Here is a 17,036-nt window from a genome sequence, read left to right as displayed (position 1 = left end):
ATTCTTAAGTGACTATACCATATTCTATATTAACAATCTCTTAGTCCATTTTTTGCTACTACAGCTATGCTAAATATGAATCTTATTTCTTTTCAAACATTGAACAAGTTTTTACTGAAGGCTGAGGTTAACCAGAGAGAAAAATACTGAAGGCCTAAACCTGGATAGTAGAGTTGGTAACTCTCAGAGTCCACAGGGCCCCCCAAGGGTCTATAGGCTGTCTTTAACCTTAATCATAGTCAGCTGCCCCGCTGTAGTTTCCTCATCCCCATCCATCTTCTGATGTATCTTTAGAATAGGCTCTGCCCCTTATTTTTTAGGAAAGCTTCATTACCCATGGTCCATCTTCACGTCCATTCTCCCTTTACGCCCATTCCCAGCCAGAAAATGTAATCCTAGCAGGGTAAGATTCAAGAAGAAAATGTGTATCTCTTAGGGTGACCTCCCTGTTTCAACCAGCTCTTTGGCTTCTGCCCAGCTCTTTAAGGCTTACGCTCTTAGGTGGTGAAAGGGAGTTTCCTGGTACCTCTCAAATTACTTTTTTATGTTTCTAGCCACTTTCATCTCTGCTCAGCCAAGATCCTGAGCCGATCTTGGACTGGCACAGGCCCTGCAACAGTGACCCTGGACCACTTCTTCTGTTCTGCAAACCTGAGTCATCTCCACAAATCTTTCTCTCTTTTCAGGTCCCACATTACCTTTGGGTGGGCCCCACAGCAAGGTATTCATGTTGTTTCTAACTTTAGAAATGCCACAGGCCGTGTCTCCATTGAACACAGAGAAACAATTATTCAATTCAACACATATTTATTGAATACCAGACGCTAAGTTGGAACAGAGGCACTGAATGAAGACATTGAGGGGATAAGAGACATCAAAGCATGGAAAACACACAGGCAAGCAGTGCTGAGAAAGGCAGTACAACACAACACTGAACCTCTTAAGACTCCAAGCTACACCAGGGCAGGGAGTTTTTTTGTTCTGCTTTGTTTTGTTTTTATACTGCTGTATCTCCAGTGCCCGAAATAGTGACTGGCACATGGTAGACATTTGGTGAATATTTGTTGGATGTATGAATGAACAAGACATGACTCTTGACCTCAAAAAGCTTACATTCTAGTGAACAAGAAACAAAGACCATAGCTCCTATAGGGATGAACACAGTGGGAGCAAAGGTACCAAACCCAGTCTGGAGGTGGCTTAAGAAGGCTGGGGACTAAAGAATTTGGTCTTCCCGGTTTGCCACAGGCTGTAGTAAGGCTGGGATGGTGCGAAAACAAATATTTGTATCTCCTAGCCAAAGGGTTCTGCTCAAGAGACAAAATGTGTTGAACTGAAGCAAAGTTTTTATTCTCAGTCAGTTTCCTACTAGGTGTAGCTATAACTTTAGTTTTTCTTCATGGTTGGGTATACCTTGAACATACCTATTTCCGTTTTATTGTCTATCACTAGAGTCCAAATATAAATTTCTGTAAATAATTTTTAATATAAAATTAAATTTTTTTTTTATCACTGCTATAAGCATTGTGGTTTCTGATCAAGTATGAAAGTGAAGCAGAGAAGGAGAAGAGGAAAAATAGCAGTATAGGCCCTTAGAACAATAAAACCAGATGGGGGCAGGGGGTCCTGTGGGTTACTGAGTTACTAGGGGGCCCTAACTTCTCAAAAGTGCTCTAAATATTAAAGGGAACTTTTTTCATCAGAGAACAAACTAGAAGTTTAAAGTAAAGCCGTCAAAGGCTTTCACCATATCATTCTACTCTAAATAAGTGAGGGAGAAAGTTGACGCTCAAGCCCAGTTGCTAGCTGTGCTTCCACTTTATTCTGTTATAAAATAATTTGTATTCTATCTTGAAAATCCCTTGGCTTAGGCCTAAAAAAGAAAATATATATATATTCTTTTAGGAGAGGAAATTATCTTCTAAAGGAAAGCAAATTATGCTGTTGAACATTACCTTACAGCTCCTTGTTCCCAAGTAAGCACAGAAAGGATTCTCTAGCAGAAATTTTCAACTACGAGAGTACCTCTGACTCTGAACATATTGTGAGTGCTCACAGATTCCTGCAGAAGCAATGCACAGATGGCGTATTATATTGAGATTCTTGAAGGGCACTCCGTGTGTTGATGATACCAGTTTATGTACGTGAGTGACATCGCTTAATTTGCAAATAATAGAATGCCATTTGGGCTATTAAAGTTTTCATTATGGCAAATGCAGAGTGGTTTGTAAAGTTTTGGGTAAATATGCTTATCTCTGTTAATGGTATGGATGCTTTGCAACGAAGACTTGCTGAATGTAAATTGAGGCTGATGGTGGTCATACATTATGTATAATATTGAAGAGCTGTGCCACAAAAGCCTGCATTTCCTGGGTAACAAAACATTTAATATGGAAACTACTTATATAATTTCCCAAGGCAACTCAAGAGGTTAAAACTGATGGATCATATACTGAAATAGAACTGTCTAAAGAATTCATCCTGTTCTTTTTTTCCAGTGGAAAGGCTAAATAATCATTTGTTTAATTCGTTAATGCTTTAGGCCAGAATTATTCTCTAAACAGGGGTGGTGCTGTTCCATAAATTCATAAAATTTTTCTTACTATGCATGTAACATTCATTCCTCTCATTCTTTCAGTTCAAGTAGCAATGTTTCTAATGAAAAAATTTCCAACTAAATGTCTAACAAAATGATTTTGTGTTTCTCTTTTCACAAACTAAGTGAATCACACAGGAAGAGCAAATAAATCATTCTCTTTTGGGGTGAAAGCATTCATATTTGATAAGTGATTTGAAAGTCAAATGAGATTTTACATAAACATCTTACATTTTTTATGGACTTATTTTTATTGGTATTCTTTCTAGGAAAGATCATTACTAAAAGAAATATGCACTTATCAGAAATATGTATGACAAAGTACAGTTATAGATAATTTGTGTTAGAGAAACAAAACAATCTTGCAAAGTGAACGTGAGACAGAACCTAGTGATAAAATTTCTAGGAGAGTAGTGTTAAAGACAAAAAAATAAAAAAGTTTTCTTTTACGTGAGCATTGGACCACTACCTAGAAATACAATCCAGAAGATATAAAGAAGAAGGGGAAACAACAAATTACTCAGAGAGAAAAATATATATAACAAAATGTACTAGTAAGTCTCTGTTTTCAGGATGTCACCTATATCTTTTTGTTTTTGCGGTACGCGGGCCTCTCACTGTTGTGGCCTCTCCGGTTGCGGAGCACAGGCTCCGGACGCGCAGGCTCAGTGGCCATGGCTCACGGGCCCAGCCGCTCCGCAGCATGTGGGATCCTCCCAGACCGGGGCATGAACCCGCGTCCCCTGCATCGGCAGGCGGACTCTCAACCACTGCGCCACCAGGGAAGCCCGTCACCTATATCTTAATGTGGTCCCTCTGGAGGGCTGCCAAACCAGAGCTGGACTAGAAATGCGGTTATGGGATCTAAACTTTGTTTCACATTCTTGCTCCACCACTGAAGTTCTTTTCTACTACATTTAAATAATCAACTGGTCATTAGTTCAGCATTTCGTATGTATGTAGAGGCCCTAGGCTCTAGTGAAATCTTATAAAACTGTTTATAACATATCACAGTAGAGAAAAAAGCAAACTGACAAACAACCTGCACCTCCCCCCGCCACCTTTGGCTTTGCACCGTTCTGGCTAGAACTATACATAAAAGCAGTGAAACTCTATTTTAGTGTGACGGCTGCTGAAAACAGGGGTGATGCACAACCACCTTAGAGAATAACCAATGCCAGATTGGACTTTACAGCATTTTGTTGAGAGGTGTAGGATTTATATTCGGGGTATAATCTTGGCACATAGCAACGTATATTTATTGCGCGTCTACTCTGTGCCAGGTACTAAAACCAGTCTCTGTGGAGGATGCACAAATGAATGGAACACAATTATGTCTTCAAGAGGGTTGCAATCCAACTAGGAGATATGAAACATTACAACCAGCTATAATAAAGGTATGTCTGGTGTGAAGCTTCTGTTGTCTGATATATTCATAGCCAACTTCAAAGAAAAAGAGCTGAAAATTGTATTTGAGACCAACACCCAATTCCAGAAGCGGTCTGGGGCACAAGCTCTGCCCAAGACAGGAGTCCAAAATTGGTGAGTCCCTCACCAGCCAGCTTGATTAAGTTCATCTTCCAGAAGTTAATGTGGCTGAAGTTGAAGAAGTAGAGATAAATGGTCACTGTCATTGTGACAGCGGAAAACTAGAATAAGGAGCAAGCAATGATGTGCTACTTGAGTTAGAATGGGGACAGCTGGCTGAGCCGATCGCTAGACCTTCTTCTGAGCCTGGAGGGTCCAGAGCATTGCTATGCCCTGGGTTCAGACTCTCCATTGATTTGAGTGTAGGACTGTGGTTCTTTTTCTTACTTCCCTACAGAGTTTTACAATGTATTCTTTTTTTTTAAATTAATTAATGTAATTAATTTATTTATTTTTGGCTGCCTTGGGTCTTCGTTGCAGTGCGCAAGCTTCTCATTGCAGTGGCTTCTCTTGTTGTGGAGCACGGGCTCAGTAGTTGTGGCTTGCGGGCTCAGTAATTGTGGCTCACGAGCTCTAGAATGCAGCCTCAGTAGTTGTGGCTCATGGGCTTAGTTGCTCCGTGGCATGTGGGATCTTCCCCGACCAAGGATCTAACCCGTGTCCCCTGCATCGGCAGGCAGATTCTTAACCACTGCGCCACCAGGGAAGTCCCTCACAATGTATTTCTGTCAATTAGGGGATAACCTGGGTGTGGCTATTCCTGGCACACTGAAAAGACCCTCCTAACACCACAAAAACACGGGAGGGTCAAAGGGTTAAATGAAATACTTAGCAGCAGGATCATTCTTACCTTGTAGTTTGGGCACCAGCCACCTTCAAGTCCCCAGAGATATTGAATAAAAGAAGTGGATACAGTATAATGAGAGTTGAGAAGAGTGGAAATTACTCCTTCCTAAGAGAATCAGAGACAAGCTTTTATGGAGACAGTGTCATCTGAACAGAGCTTTGAAGTCAGAGGATGCCTCATTGGGGATGAGGGAGGGACTGCTGCTCCAAACATATTCTCTAAAAATGGGACTTTTAAATGGTTTTAAACTTATTATGTTGTCATGAAAGTTTTTAAGGGCAAGATGAAAATACATTGGAGAGGACATTAGGAAAACAGCAGTTAAAGGGTTGCACCGTTTGAAGGTACAGTGGTCCCTCAGCATCTATGGGGATTGGTTCCAGGACCCCTGCAGATACCAAAATGCGAGGATGCTCAAGTCCCTTGTGTAAAAGGGCATAGGATTTGCATATAACCTACACATATCCTCCCATATACTTTAAATCACCCCTCGATTACTTATACTACCTAATACAATGTAAATGCTGTGCAAATACTTGCTGCATGTGAGGCAAATTCAAGTTTTGCTTCTGAGAACTTTCCAAAATTCTTTTCTCAAATATTTTCGATCCGAGCTTAGTTGAATCTGCAGATGCAGAACCCATGGATATGGAGGGCCTACTTTATTCACTGCCCCATAAACCCAAGGAAGAGTTCTTACACCTGGGTCTCTACTCCTCCCCCATTAGAACCGGTTTTCGCTCCTGTTTGAGGATTAGAGAGAATTCAGACATGAAAATACGAATTCCAGTCAGCAGACAAATTCTTAGTGGCAGGAAAAGTAGGGAGGTAAGGAAGTTTAGCTTCTAATAAAGCACCTGAAGGAGGATACTAGTGGGAAATGGGGTTGGAAAAGTAGATTCAGATTTGAACTTTATTCTGTAGGTATTCGTGCCTCAATTATGATTTCTAAACGAGGAAGGGATGTCAGCATCGTGCTTCAAATGGATTAATCTGCGAATAGCATAGGAAGTGGATTTAAATAGGGAAAAAAATCATGGTGTATGGGGCGGGGGTGGGGCAAGTTAAGAACCCAGCACAAAAGCCCTGGTGAAAGGTAATGTGGATTATCATCAGTGCAAAACTATATACTTTCCAGTGTTACTATTTACTATTTGTGTAAATGTCTTGCATTTATAGGCATCCTCATTATTTATTTATTACAGCTCTTTATGGTAAGTCAGTACCACAGCAATACTACACATCTTTCTTTAATTTATAGAAATAAGATAAGATGCAAAATTCCATAACAGCTTGTTTCTTCAACAGCACATAAGGAAAAATAAAAACCACTCCACACACTGTTTACTATTTCGGGTAGAGATGTTTCTGAACCTAACCAGTCCCAAATCCTTTTACAAAGTAATGCTTTTTTTCTCAGATGCTCTGAGAATTCTTAGGTTTGAAAGAAAACCAAAAGCAATCTCAACCTTTGGACGTTGAGTTTCATATGTTAATGTCTCAGCGCATAACATGACACCGTTTAGGATTTTACAGACTCACATTTCACCCTGTGAACTTACATGAATCACAGCAGCCCGCCTCTAACCATCTGAAAGCAAGCTCGTGATGAATGGTTTTCAAGTGTTCTATTCAAGAAATATTTGAAAAAGACGGCCCAACAGTATATTGATAATGGCATCAAAGCTTTTCTTTTCTTTCTCCTTTTTCTTTATTTTGCAGGATTTCTGCTTTTCCTTAGAAAAAGAACCAGACCGTTGATTCTCTATGTTTTCTCTCTGAGACAGAAACGATTGAAGATCATCGCATTCATCATACTCCCACGGGAACTAGCTGCAACTCCTACGCAAGGAAGCACATGAGAATTCAAGTCAGCTTGAGAAGCATGTGCTAGGGATAACTCTGAACGTGAATTAAATTTTTTAAAGCCAACTCAAGAATGAAATATCTTAATATTAGTTACAAATGACTTGCGATATTCTCACAACTAAATCATCTCAACACCTTGCTTAGTCGACAGCTGCAGGCCTTGATGACGCCGTCAACAGTAAGCATTACTCAGTGTGATTAAAGCACACACAAAGCGTACTCCCACACCATCCGGACGTGTGCACCTTCTCAGTCTTAACTAGACATAGACTCTTATATTTTCTTTCATTTTTACCTCTGTTTTCTGAACTTCAATTTTTTCAAACTCTATCAACAATTACATACACTTGTATGGAACTTGCTCTTTGATTATATATATAAGTATATTTAATCACAACGAATTTTCACTTAGAAAATTAGATAGGTTATTAGTTCATTTTGATTTGTTTTCATGAAACTTATATCAGGCTAATAAGTATTCTAAACCATAAAGAGAAAAACAAGAAATATTCAACATATGTTCAAAGGCAGAGTACCTTCTCTCATCTAAAATCATGAGGACAATTTGCACACTACTTACAATTTTATCTATTAAAGAACTCATTTGGGTAGTCCTACCATTAACTTTAAAAAATGATACAAGCTGTACAGCATTCTGAAGCCAGGAGAAACAATGGAGTGGAGTGTCCATTAGTCCTCATTTGTTGATGTAATCGCTTGTTTCAGGATGGTTTTCCGGAAATACATATTTATTATATTTTAGTGTATTTTTGCGGTTGGTCCCATTCTTACCATTCTGACACACGTCAAAGTTCATTTGTTTTTTTACTCAACAGATATTTTTTGAGTGTCTACTCTGTGTTCTAGTGGTGGGAATTCAACAGTGAATAGAACAGACACAAATCCTAGCTCATGTATAGCTTAGTCTCTAGTTGGGGGAAGACAGATCATGAACAAATATGTAAGTGAGACATACTGTATGACAGATGGTGATAAGTTCTATGGAGAGAAGAAATGCAAATAAAGAAAAGAGACAGTTCTGAAGTGGAAGTTGCATTTTTAAATTGGGTGGTCAGGGACCTCACTGAGAAAGTGGTATTTCAGCAAAGACCTGAAGGAAATGAGGGAGTGAATCATGGGGTGATCTGAGGGAAGGAGCCTCCCAGGTAGCAGGAACAGCAAGTGCAAAAGTTCTGAGGTGAGCATCTGCTGATCTGTCCAGGGAACAAGAGGAGGCCAGTGTAGCAACGAAAGAGGAGGAAGACACACCACTAGGAAGGTAAGGCGGTCTCTCATGGGTCATTTTGAGGGTTCTGCTTTTGAATGAGACGGTAAGCTATTGGAGGTGTTAAACGGAGCAGTGACAAGATTTTATTGTGACTGACAAACATCAGTGGATGGGATACAGTAAGAGTCTGAAGTCACTTAATTGATGACTTCTAGAAGGCCAAGGTACTTTATGGAGCTGGGCTAAGATTTAGTGTCTGAGAAGTTTCATAGTTTTGGTATTTTTTCAAAAAATAAGAAAGGAAAGAAAGAAGGAAGTAAAAAAAGTCAAGTATTGTTGAGACATAGACACTTCCATTATAACGACATTATCCATACTCCTGACAAACCTGGTAAATTAAAACAACCTGGGGAACATATAGTGCATTTATAGTCACAATAGGTAGATGATAAATTCTTTGTTTTTGTTTACAGCTTTCCTTCAAGCCAGGACAAGCCCTGCTACCCTGTTTGTCAGTTAAACTGTCAGCAAAATGCACACAAATTATATTTGGAAACATTTCCTTGGTGACCTGGGAAGTTAAATTAATTAACATCTGTAAAGGGCTTCAAGATCCTGAAGAACACAAAACTGGCCTAAAAACAAGTTTTCAATTATTGCAAGGAGTACATTATTTGAGGCCTCTGTTTTACCTTTGTATATTATCTTAGCGATAATTTCTCCCACATACCATTATCAGTAGATGCCATCTAATATGGACTGTATTAGAGAGCCTGTTCTGAGAAGTAAAACAATAACTTTATAAAAGCTAACCATTGCATTGGCCTTTATTAAATTTGACCCTGTTTTACTAGCAAAAATTTAAGAAAGAGTTCTTTTGAACAGTAGTTCTCAAAGTGTGGCCCAGGTACCCCTGGAGGTTCCAGGACCTTTTTGGATGTTCTGCAAGGTCAAACCTATATTAGTAACAATACCTAGATGTTGTTTTCTTTTCTCACTTTCATTTCTCTTATGAGTGTATAGTGGAGTTTGCTAGATGCTACCTGTGATGTCTAAACAGAGAATGCATGAGCCGATATGAGAATCTAGCTTCTTCTGTTAAGCCAGACATTTAAGAGATTTGCAAACAAGTTAAAACAATGCTACTCTTCTCACTACTTTTAGAAACATAGTTATTTTCACTGGATATTTGACAAGGCAAATAATCTTCCACGGAGACTAGAAGAATTTAGCAAAAAAAAAAAAAGTGACTTGCTTCTTTCAACTGAGGACATAGGGATACTGAATTAAACACCTGGTCCCAAAGGGTTAATACCCCTAGACTCCAGAATGTTAAATTGATATGTACAAGTAAAGCTCTGTTGAATGCACATTACCACAAATGGAACAGAAGAAACTTACAACTTATCTAATAACTGATTAAGGAGGAGAGACGGGAAGTAGGAAAATCAAGCTTATAATCAATAGGTCATCCAATGAGCACCTCCTTGGGGAATTAAAAGGAAGCAATCTTAAAATATACCTCTGATTTCTAATTTTCTTAAAAACAAAACAAGCATTCAATAAAGTCTTATTGCATTAGGTAGACAGAAATAAAAGCAAGAGACTTTAACTTGCAAAGACCTCACTTAGAGTGGGTTATTAGTTCTTATATTTTCTTTAGAGCAACTTATCAGCAAATCTTTGTTAAGTGCCAACTATGCGCTAAGCTCTCTCTGGGCGTTGAGGATTCAGTGGTCTCTGGCTCATGAAATTTATATTTCAGGGGAGGAACAGACAAGCAAACAAATGACCAAGATAATTTCAGATGTAAGTGCTAAGTAAAGGAATAAAACAGGCCACTGTGCTAAAGAGGGATTAGTTGGAGGGCAGAAGTAAGGGGACAGGGTGGGGAGTGCTGATTTGGACCGGGTGTGGGAGAATCTCTCACTGAAGTGGTGGTGTTAAGCTGACACCTGAAAGACAGGCGGAGGCTCTCTGGCAGGAGAAGGCAGGAACCAGGCCCTGGGGAGGAAATGAGCGTGATACCTGTGGGGAAGGAAGAGATGGCTAGTGTAGTTGGAGCCTATTGAGGAGAAGGGTTGTGCGTGGTGTGACCCAAAATAGGTAGAAACAACCTCATGAAACATTTGAAGGATTTTGAACTTTATTCTGAGTACAATAAAAAATCTTTGGAGAACTTGAGCTGGTCACATGATTCAATTTGCGTTTTGAAAAGAATCAGTCTGGCTGCTCAACTATGGGACAAGATTCCAGAGGAGAAAGAGTAGCAGCTGGGAGACCCCTTAGCAGATGACTTGTCCCCCTGGATGGAGGACTTGGACTACAGGGGTCGCAGTGAGGAACAGAAGTGGACAGATATGGGACAGATGTGCTCTTTGTTATATAAAACTTGTCTGGCTTGTAGGAGGAGTTTAACAAATGGTAGCTCTTATGTCACCGCCCCATTCTTAAACACAAAGTTTGAAGAGATTCACCAATTTGTTTTAGTTCACAGGACTAGTAAATTCAGCCAGTGCACCATTCCTACTCTCACTGGGTACTGTTATACCATCCACAAAACACCTTACCTGAGGTCTTTTTTCCTTCTAATCTTTTCTGTCTTTAGCTGTCATTGTAATCTTCCTCAAACATTGCTTTCATCATGTTTACCTTGCTGATAACAGCGTTATATGTATTCATGTAGTTATTGAGTAATTGCGGGGAACTAGGCTTGTATGAGTGGGTGGGCTCACACACCTAAGTTATGGTTCTTGCCTCTGGGATTTTATTTTATTTTTTATTTTTTTTTAATAGATTTTTATTGGAGTATAATTGCTTCACAATACTGTGTTAGTTTCTGTTGTACACCAAAGCGAAGCAGTCATATGCATACACACGTCCCCAGCCTCTGGGAGTTTAGAATTTACCTGGGGAGACGATTAACCCATATGAAATAATAGAGACAGAGAGAGAGAAGAAAAAGAGATGGCATAATTAAGAAAGCTTTCAAAAAGGAGGAAGGACTTGTTCTAGATCTTGAGAGAGAGAGAATTTTAGCAAAGAGAAGGGCAAAAAGGTACCTGGTGAAAAAAAGGAGCAAAGACATAATATCCTAGCTTTGTGGCGCAGAGTGGAGATTTGCCTGAGGAGTGGAAGGCATCTGCTTTGGGAAAAGGTGGGGGACGAAATCGCAGGACAGGATGGTGCTGGACCACGTGTGCTATATAAAGCTGGGAGCCAAAGATTTGGACTTGATGCAGTTATTAGAGATGTATCAGCGGGCTTCCCTGGTGGCGCAGTTGTTGAGAGTCCGCCTGCCGATGCAGGGGACGTGGGTTCGTGCCCCGGTCTGGAAAGATCCCACATGCTGCGGAGTGGCTGGGCCCATGAGCCATGGCAGCTGAGCCTGCGCGTCCGGAGCCTGTGCTCCACAACGGGAGAGGCGACAACAGTGAGAGGTCCGCGTACCGCAAAAACAAACAAACAAAAAAAGATGTATCAGCAAGATTCAGTCTTAGTGAAGGCTTAGCTGGGGCCAGTGATCATTTCCCTCTCTAATTTTCTAAGGTAATTATCAGTCTTTAGGTATTCATTAGGAACTTAGCTAGTAACTCTTTGCACGTCTAAAATATGTAATCTGTATGAGTGCAGCCTCTATGCAGTAGGTGCAGAGTAAATGCTTGATGATGATGAAAGACATGTGTAAGGAAGATTCACTTGGCAACAGCACCCGAACTGAAAAGAAGAAAGACAGGAGGTAGGGGAGTCCTAAGGAAGCCGTTCTAGAAACACAGGTGTGAAGGAAGGAACGTAGAAGAGGCAGATATGAGAAAACACTAGGAAGTATCACTACAAGGAACTTGCATGCAGAATGGGTTAAACATTAAGTTTTCAAATCTAAATGTTCTGAAGGATCATGAGAGTGATAAGTGAGATGGAAAAAATTGGGAGAGGGAATTCATTTGGGGAATAAGATGGGGAATTTGGGTTTGGACAGGCATTTGAGATGATGACTGGATATTCATTTAGAAATGATATGGGAAATTAGCTAGAGAAGATGAAGTAACTGTGTGGAGACAGGGCTGAAGTTTTGCTATAATTTCATTCACTACAAGAAATAGAGGCCCTACTATGTGCTAGAGGATGTAGAGCTAAATGGGGCAGGGACTTTGAGAAATTAACAACCTAGTGGAGAAAAAAGATATGTCAAAGAGGAACACAAAAGTCTAATGAAATAAGTGTCCAGAGGAGACTATGTGCTGGGTAAGTGAATTCAATAGCACCTCTTCAGCGGTACAAATTTCCCACCTGAGAAAACTGATGGAGGGTCCATGAGAGCATCCATAGGTGGTTCCTCCTGTTTAACTTTCCCTGCTCTGTGTCCTGCTGCTTGGCCACCATTGTCTGGATCCAGGATTGGCACCCAAACAAAGGCAAGAGTCTCTAAGGAGACATAAAGAAGGCCAGCCACCAATCAGGTGGGCCCATCAGGAAAACTGTGTCCCATAAAGGCCCTCCCTATTGAATAATGAATGACATGCATTCAGATCCTCTCTCTTGGGATGTTTTAAAGGCAACTCACAGCGAGTGGTCACTAGAAGCAGAGGTAGCAGTAGAAGCGGAGACTGTACGAGAAAGAAGCAGGGGGGTGCTGATTCTCGGGAGAATGGCAAAATTACTAGAGTATAGGCAATGGATGCTTGTTAATGAGGGGCTGACCAAGGCACCGGAGCCTGTTGTTGGATCACAGGAACTGCAGTGGATTCCCGGAATGGACAGGAGTTCTGGCTGATGATAGGATACGGTTTTCTAAAGTTTCCTAATTTCCTTTAAATAAACCCTCAGCATTTGCAGTGTTCTGAACATGTCCTGGCATTTTATATCTCATAAGAGCCCAATTAACACAAGGGTATTCCTGTTGTTTTGGCTTTGATTATATCACAGGGTATCCCGTGAAGAAAAAGGTAGTATGATCTTCATTAAGCAAGATCAAAAGGATGTGTGTGTGTGCATGTGTATACGTGGCTGCCTTCCCAGAAGAGCATAACAGTAGAGGGTAGAAACTTCAGTTACATCTTAGAGCAAGTCTGGAAGCCCTAAGTTTATATTTTTTGTTATTCCCTCTCTCTTTTCCCATTGTGATCACCGTGCGGGCCTGTGCACTTGTCCTTGAGGAGGGCAAAGAAAGGGAGAGCCAGAAAGGCTGTTCAATGCAGCCACTGGGCTTGAGGAATAGAAATCCCCAAAGCTAGCAGAAGGTGCAGCTGCCAAGGAGAGAGGAATTTGAGTAACTAGATCAGAGTTTCTCAATGTCCAGACTGCCAACCACCACCTTAGGATCACCTGGTTGGTTAAAAATGAAGATTTCCGGTTCACCTTAGACCAACTGAATGGAATATCTGGATCAGGGGCCTAGGAACTTGCATTTTTGTAAGTATGCCTGGTGATTCATGAAGTGCTTTCTCTTGAGACCCACTGCTCTAAGCCCTGGGTCAAGGAAAGAGTGTGGGGGAGAAGGATGCTTGCTCTGAGAGAGCGCTCAGGACCAAATGGTGGAAAGGCTTGTCATGCATGTGTATCCATTACTGTAGGTGAGAAAAGGAAGAAGAGAGAAAGTGTGTGAGGTGAGGCAGGGGTGTAGAATGCACAGAACAGAGAGTGGGATACAGGTCTGTTTTGGCAATCCTGAACCCAGATGATAACTGAGACACGTGGATGGATTAGGTTTCTGCTAATGCCAGAATTTTCACACTCAGCATAAAAGTGCTATATAAAGCTTTTCCCTCTTCTATATTACAGTCCTTTTAAGATTTATGGAGCACCAACTACAGGGAGAACATTGTATTAGCAGCTGTCAGAGAAAACAAGAGCTTATCATGTACTTGAAGTTGGACAAAATAAATCTGTGATTTACATTGAAGAGTGACTACAAAGCAACGTACAAATAAGTGCAAATTCATTCACTTAACAAAAACTGTGTCCATTATGTGCAGACTTTTCTAGACTCCCTAGGGTGTGGTTTATCAGAAAGTGATGTGGGTGAGTTTAAAGGCAGATTTTGTAAGAAGGTGAACAGAGAGATTACAGAGAATTTAAGGCATTGTGTCTAAGGAAGGATTTAGATTCACACAGTTCCCAAGCAGGGTACATAACTTCACTCATTCAACATTCCATACATTTACTGAGTGCCTATTGTGTTTGTAGCAGTAAGTAAAACAGACAAAAATCCCTGCCCTTATATTCTGACGGGAAAGAGACAAGAAAACAAAATAAGTAAGTTATATGGTATATTAGAAGGTGATAAGTGCTCTGGAGAAAAATAGGAAGAGAGGGGGATTCCCTGGTGGCTCAGTGGTTGAGAGTCCGCCTGCCGTTGCAGGGGACACATGTTCGTGCCCCGGTCCGGGAAGATCCCACATGCCGCGGAGCAGCTGGGCCCACGAGCCATGGCCACTGAGCCTGTGCGTCCGGAGCCTGTACTCTGCAATGGGCAGAGGCCACAACAGTGAGAGGCCCGCGTACCGCAAAAAAAAAAAAAACCGGGAAGAGAGAGGATTTCGGAGGAGGGAGAGATGCAATATCAGATGATCTTTTGGGAAACTCATTAGAAGACATTTGAACAACGATTTATAAGTAAGTGTCAAAGGAAGCTTTGTGGATACACAGTGTGTTCCAGATACAGAAGCAGCACGTGCAAATTCCCTGCAGAAGCCTGCCTGCATTTTCAAGGAACAGCGAGGAACCAGCATGTAAGTCTGGAAGTGAGGAAGGTGGACTATTGGGTAAGAGCTCAGAGAGGAAAGGAGGCAGGGGTGTCAAATAATTTAAGCCCATGGAGAACCTGGAGAAGATGCATGCTTTTATATTCAGCAGGATGGGAGCCCCTCTGAGTGGGAAGCAGAGGAGCAAACGCGATCTGACATGAAGGATACTTCCTTTCAGCTGTGTGAACTTGGGCCCCATTTCTAACCTCTCTAAATTTGTTTCCTCTTGTGTAAACTAGAGAAAAGCATCGGATTTCATGAGGCTGTTGTGATGATTAAATAAGATGATATGTGCAAAACGTTTAGCATCTACCTGAACTAGAGCAGGTATATTCTTTTCCCTTCCCTGTTTTCCACCTCCTCTCTTCTGCCTCTTCCACCTGGTACCAAGGGCCAGGAGGGGGAGGCAGGACCCAGCCTTGCAGAGTACAGCCCACATAAGGGGTAGGAAGAAAAGGGGACAGTTGGTGTCAGGCCTAGGTTAACAGACTTACTAGTTGGGATTTAACATAACTGTGTTATTCTTCCTGTTCTATGAGGCGGAGTAGAGGGACAGAACTGCAAGTAGAGACTCAGATGGGTGGTCCTATTAGGTATAGGCGCTGGTTTGCCAGGCCTCAATCTTTAGAAGAAAACTCCCCCAAACCTTTCTAGGTAGTTTATCAACGCAGGCTCTGGGCATGCTAGCAGTTCTAATGGTTCCATTGTTTAATGTGTTAACTCCCTGAACGTTAAGTGATTAATCTGTCTTCTAATTAATGTTTGAATGATTCTCCTCAGGTCTAGACTATTAAGGGCACTTCTATTTAAAAATAGTCTGTCGCCTGCTTGTGCTGTCAGGGGCAATAGGTACATTTGAGGTCGCCGTTTTGAGTGGCCCTTGATGGCTTCGAAATATCCATAAAAACAACAACGAAAAACAACAGACCCCCTCCCCCTTAATTAGTGATGAAAGGCTTTGTCGCGTTTGTCTGGGCCTGGGGCTAGGTTCCCAGCCCCAGAGTGTGGAGAATGGTATTCTCCAAGGCGTGCTCAGAAAGCCCCGGGTCGGGGAACTGGCGGCCAGGTCTCTCCGTAAATCACCCAAGTCGCCTCCCACTTTGGGTGACTGCATGTTTATTTACTTGCAGTAAATGATAGTAAATGAATGTGCCCAAGTGTAGGCCGACCCCAGGGGTGGCGGGATCTTCGCAGCTCCACCGTGTGGACCCGAGAGGGGCGCGGTGGGGTGCCTGTGGCGTCTCCTGGGTGCGCGGAGTGTAGCGCGCGGCGGCCCGGGTCCGAACCTGCGACTGCGAGCTAGGCGCTGCAGCTGAAGCCTGGGGGCGGGTCCCGCGTGGGTCCTCCGCTGCCCCCTCCCGCCCACCCGCGCGCGCCGAGGCACCGCCCAGAACCGCCCCGCCTTCGCCGGCCGTGCGCCGCCAGCCCTCCACCGCCCCGGCCGACTGCTTCCTCCGCCGGCCCGGCCCCCACCCTCCTCCGCCGACCTGGTCCGCCCCCCCCCCCTCCACGGCCAGGCCCGGCCCCCTCCCTCTCCCCGGCAGCGCTCGCAGGCTCGCTCTTCCCTCTTCCCACACCGCCCTCAGCCGCTCCCTCCCCGCACTCTTGTCTGGAGAGGAATCGAGCACCGAGCGCATCGATAGCACTGCCCTCTGCGGCCGCCCGGCCCCGAACTCATCGGTGCTCTCGGAGCTCGATTTCCCTAGGCGGCGGCCGCGGCGGCGGAGGCACAGCGGCGGCGGTGGCGGCGGCGGCGGCGGCGGCGGCGGCGGCGGTGGCGGCGGCGGCTCGGCCAGTACTCCCGGCCCCCGCCATTTCGGACGGGGAAAGAGCGCGGCGCAGGCACTGAAGGCGGCGGCGGGGGCCAGAGGCTCGGCGGCTCCCAGGTGCGGGAGAGAGGTACGGAGCGGACCACCCCTCCTGCCCCCTACCGGGGTCCCGACCCTCCTCTCCGGCGCCGGGCGGGGCCGGCGACGAGTGAATGAATTGGGGGTCCCCGGAGGGGCGGGGAGGGGGCGCGGGCGCGGGGCCCGGGCGGGCGGACGGGGTGGGGGGGGTCTGCCGGGGTAGACGCGGGGACGCGGCGACGCGGGGAATGAGGAATGGGCGGTGCGGGGCTGAGGAGGGTGAGGCTGGAGGCGGCCGCCGCTGGTGCTGCTTCCTGGACGGGGAACCCCTTCCTTCCTCCTCCCCGAGAGCCGCGGCTGGAGGCGGCCGGGCTGAAACTTGCGGGCCGGGCGGGCCGCCCCTCGGGGCGGTCGGGTGCGGTGGAGGTTACTCCCGCTGCGCTCCAGCCTCCCCTCCCCCTCGCCGTCCTTCCCT

General features: G+C 43.8%; 1 protein-coding gene across 6 annotated transcripts in view; it reads left to right on the top strand.

Moving 5' to 3' along the window:
• The first annotated feature begins 16,475 nt into the window (after window positions 1-16,475).
• The window catches only part of KRAS (KRas proto-oncogene, GTPase), a 37,353-nt gene continuing 36,792 nt past the window's right edge, over window positions 16,476-17,036 (top strand). For 4 of the 6 annotated variants that reach the window (XR_016394884.1, XR_016394883.1, XM_022577800.3 and 1 more), the window contains exon 1: window positions 16,511-16,613. The gene's annotated coding sequence lies outside the window, so the exon portion shown is untranslated. Of the gene's footprint in view, window positions 16,614-17,036 lie in introns of all 6 variants that reach the window. The other 2 variants (XM_089920394.1, XM_089920393.1) reach the window with 2 other exon arrangements.

Source organism: Delphinapterus leucas, chromosome 11 (genome assembly GCF_059928025.1).
Source record: "Delphinapterus leucas isolate spDelLeu-1000000601 "Yukka" chromosome 11, BTC_Dleu_Yukka2, whole genome shotgun sequence".
NCBI classification, from domain to species: Eukaryota; Metazoa; Chordata; class Mammalia; order Artiodactyla; family Monodontidae; genus Delphinapterus; species Delphinapterus leucas.
The sequence above is the reverse complement of the archived record's forward strand: the minus strand, read 5'-3'. Positions and strand labels throughout refer to the sequence as shown.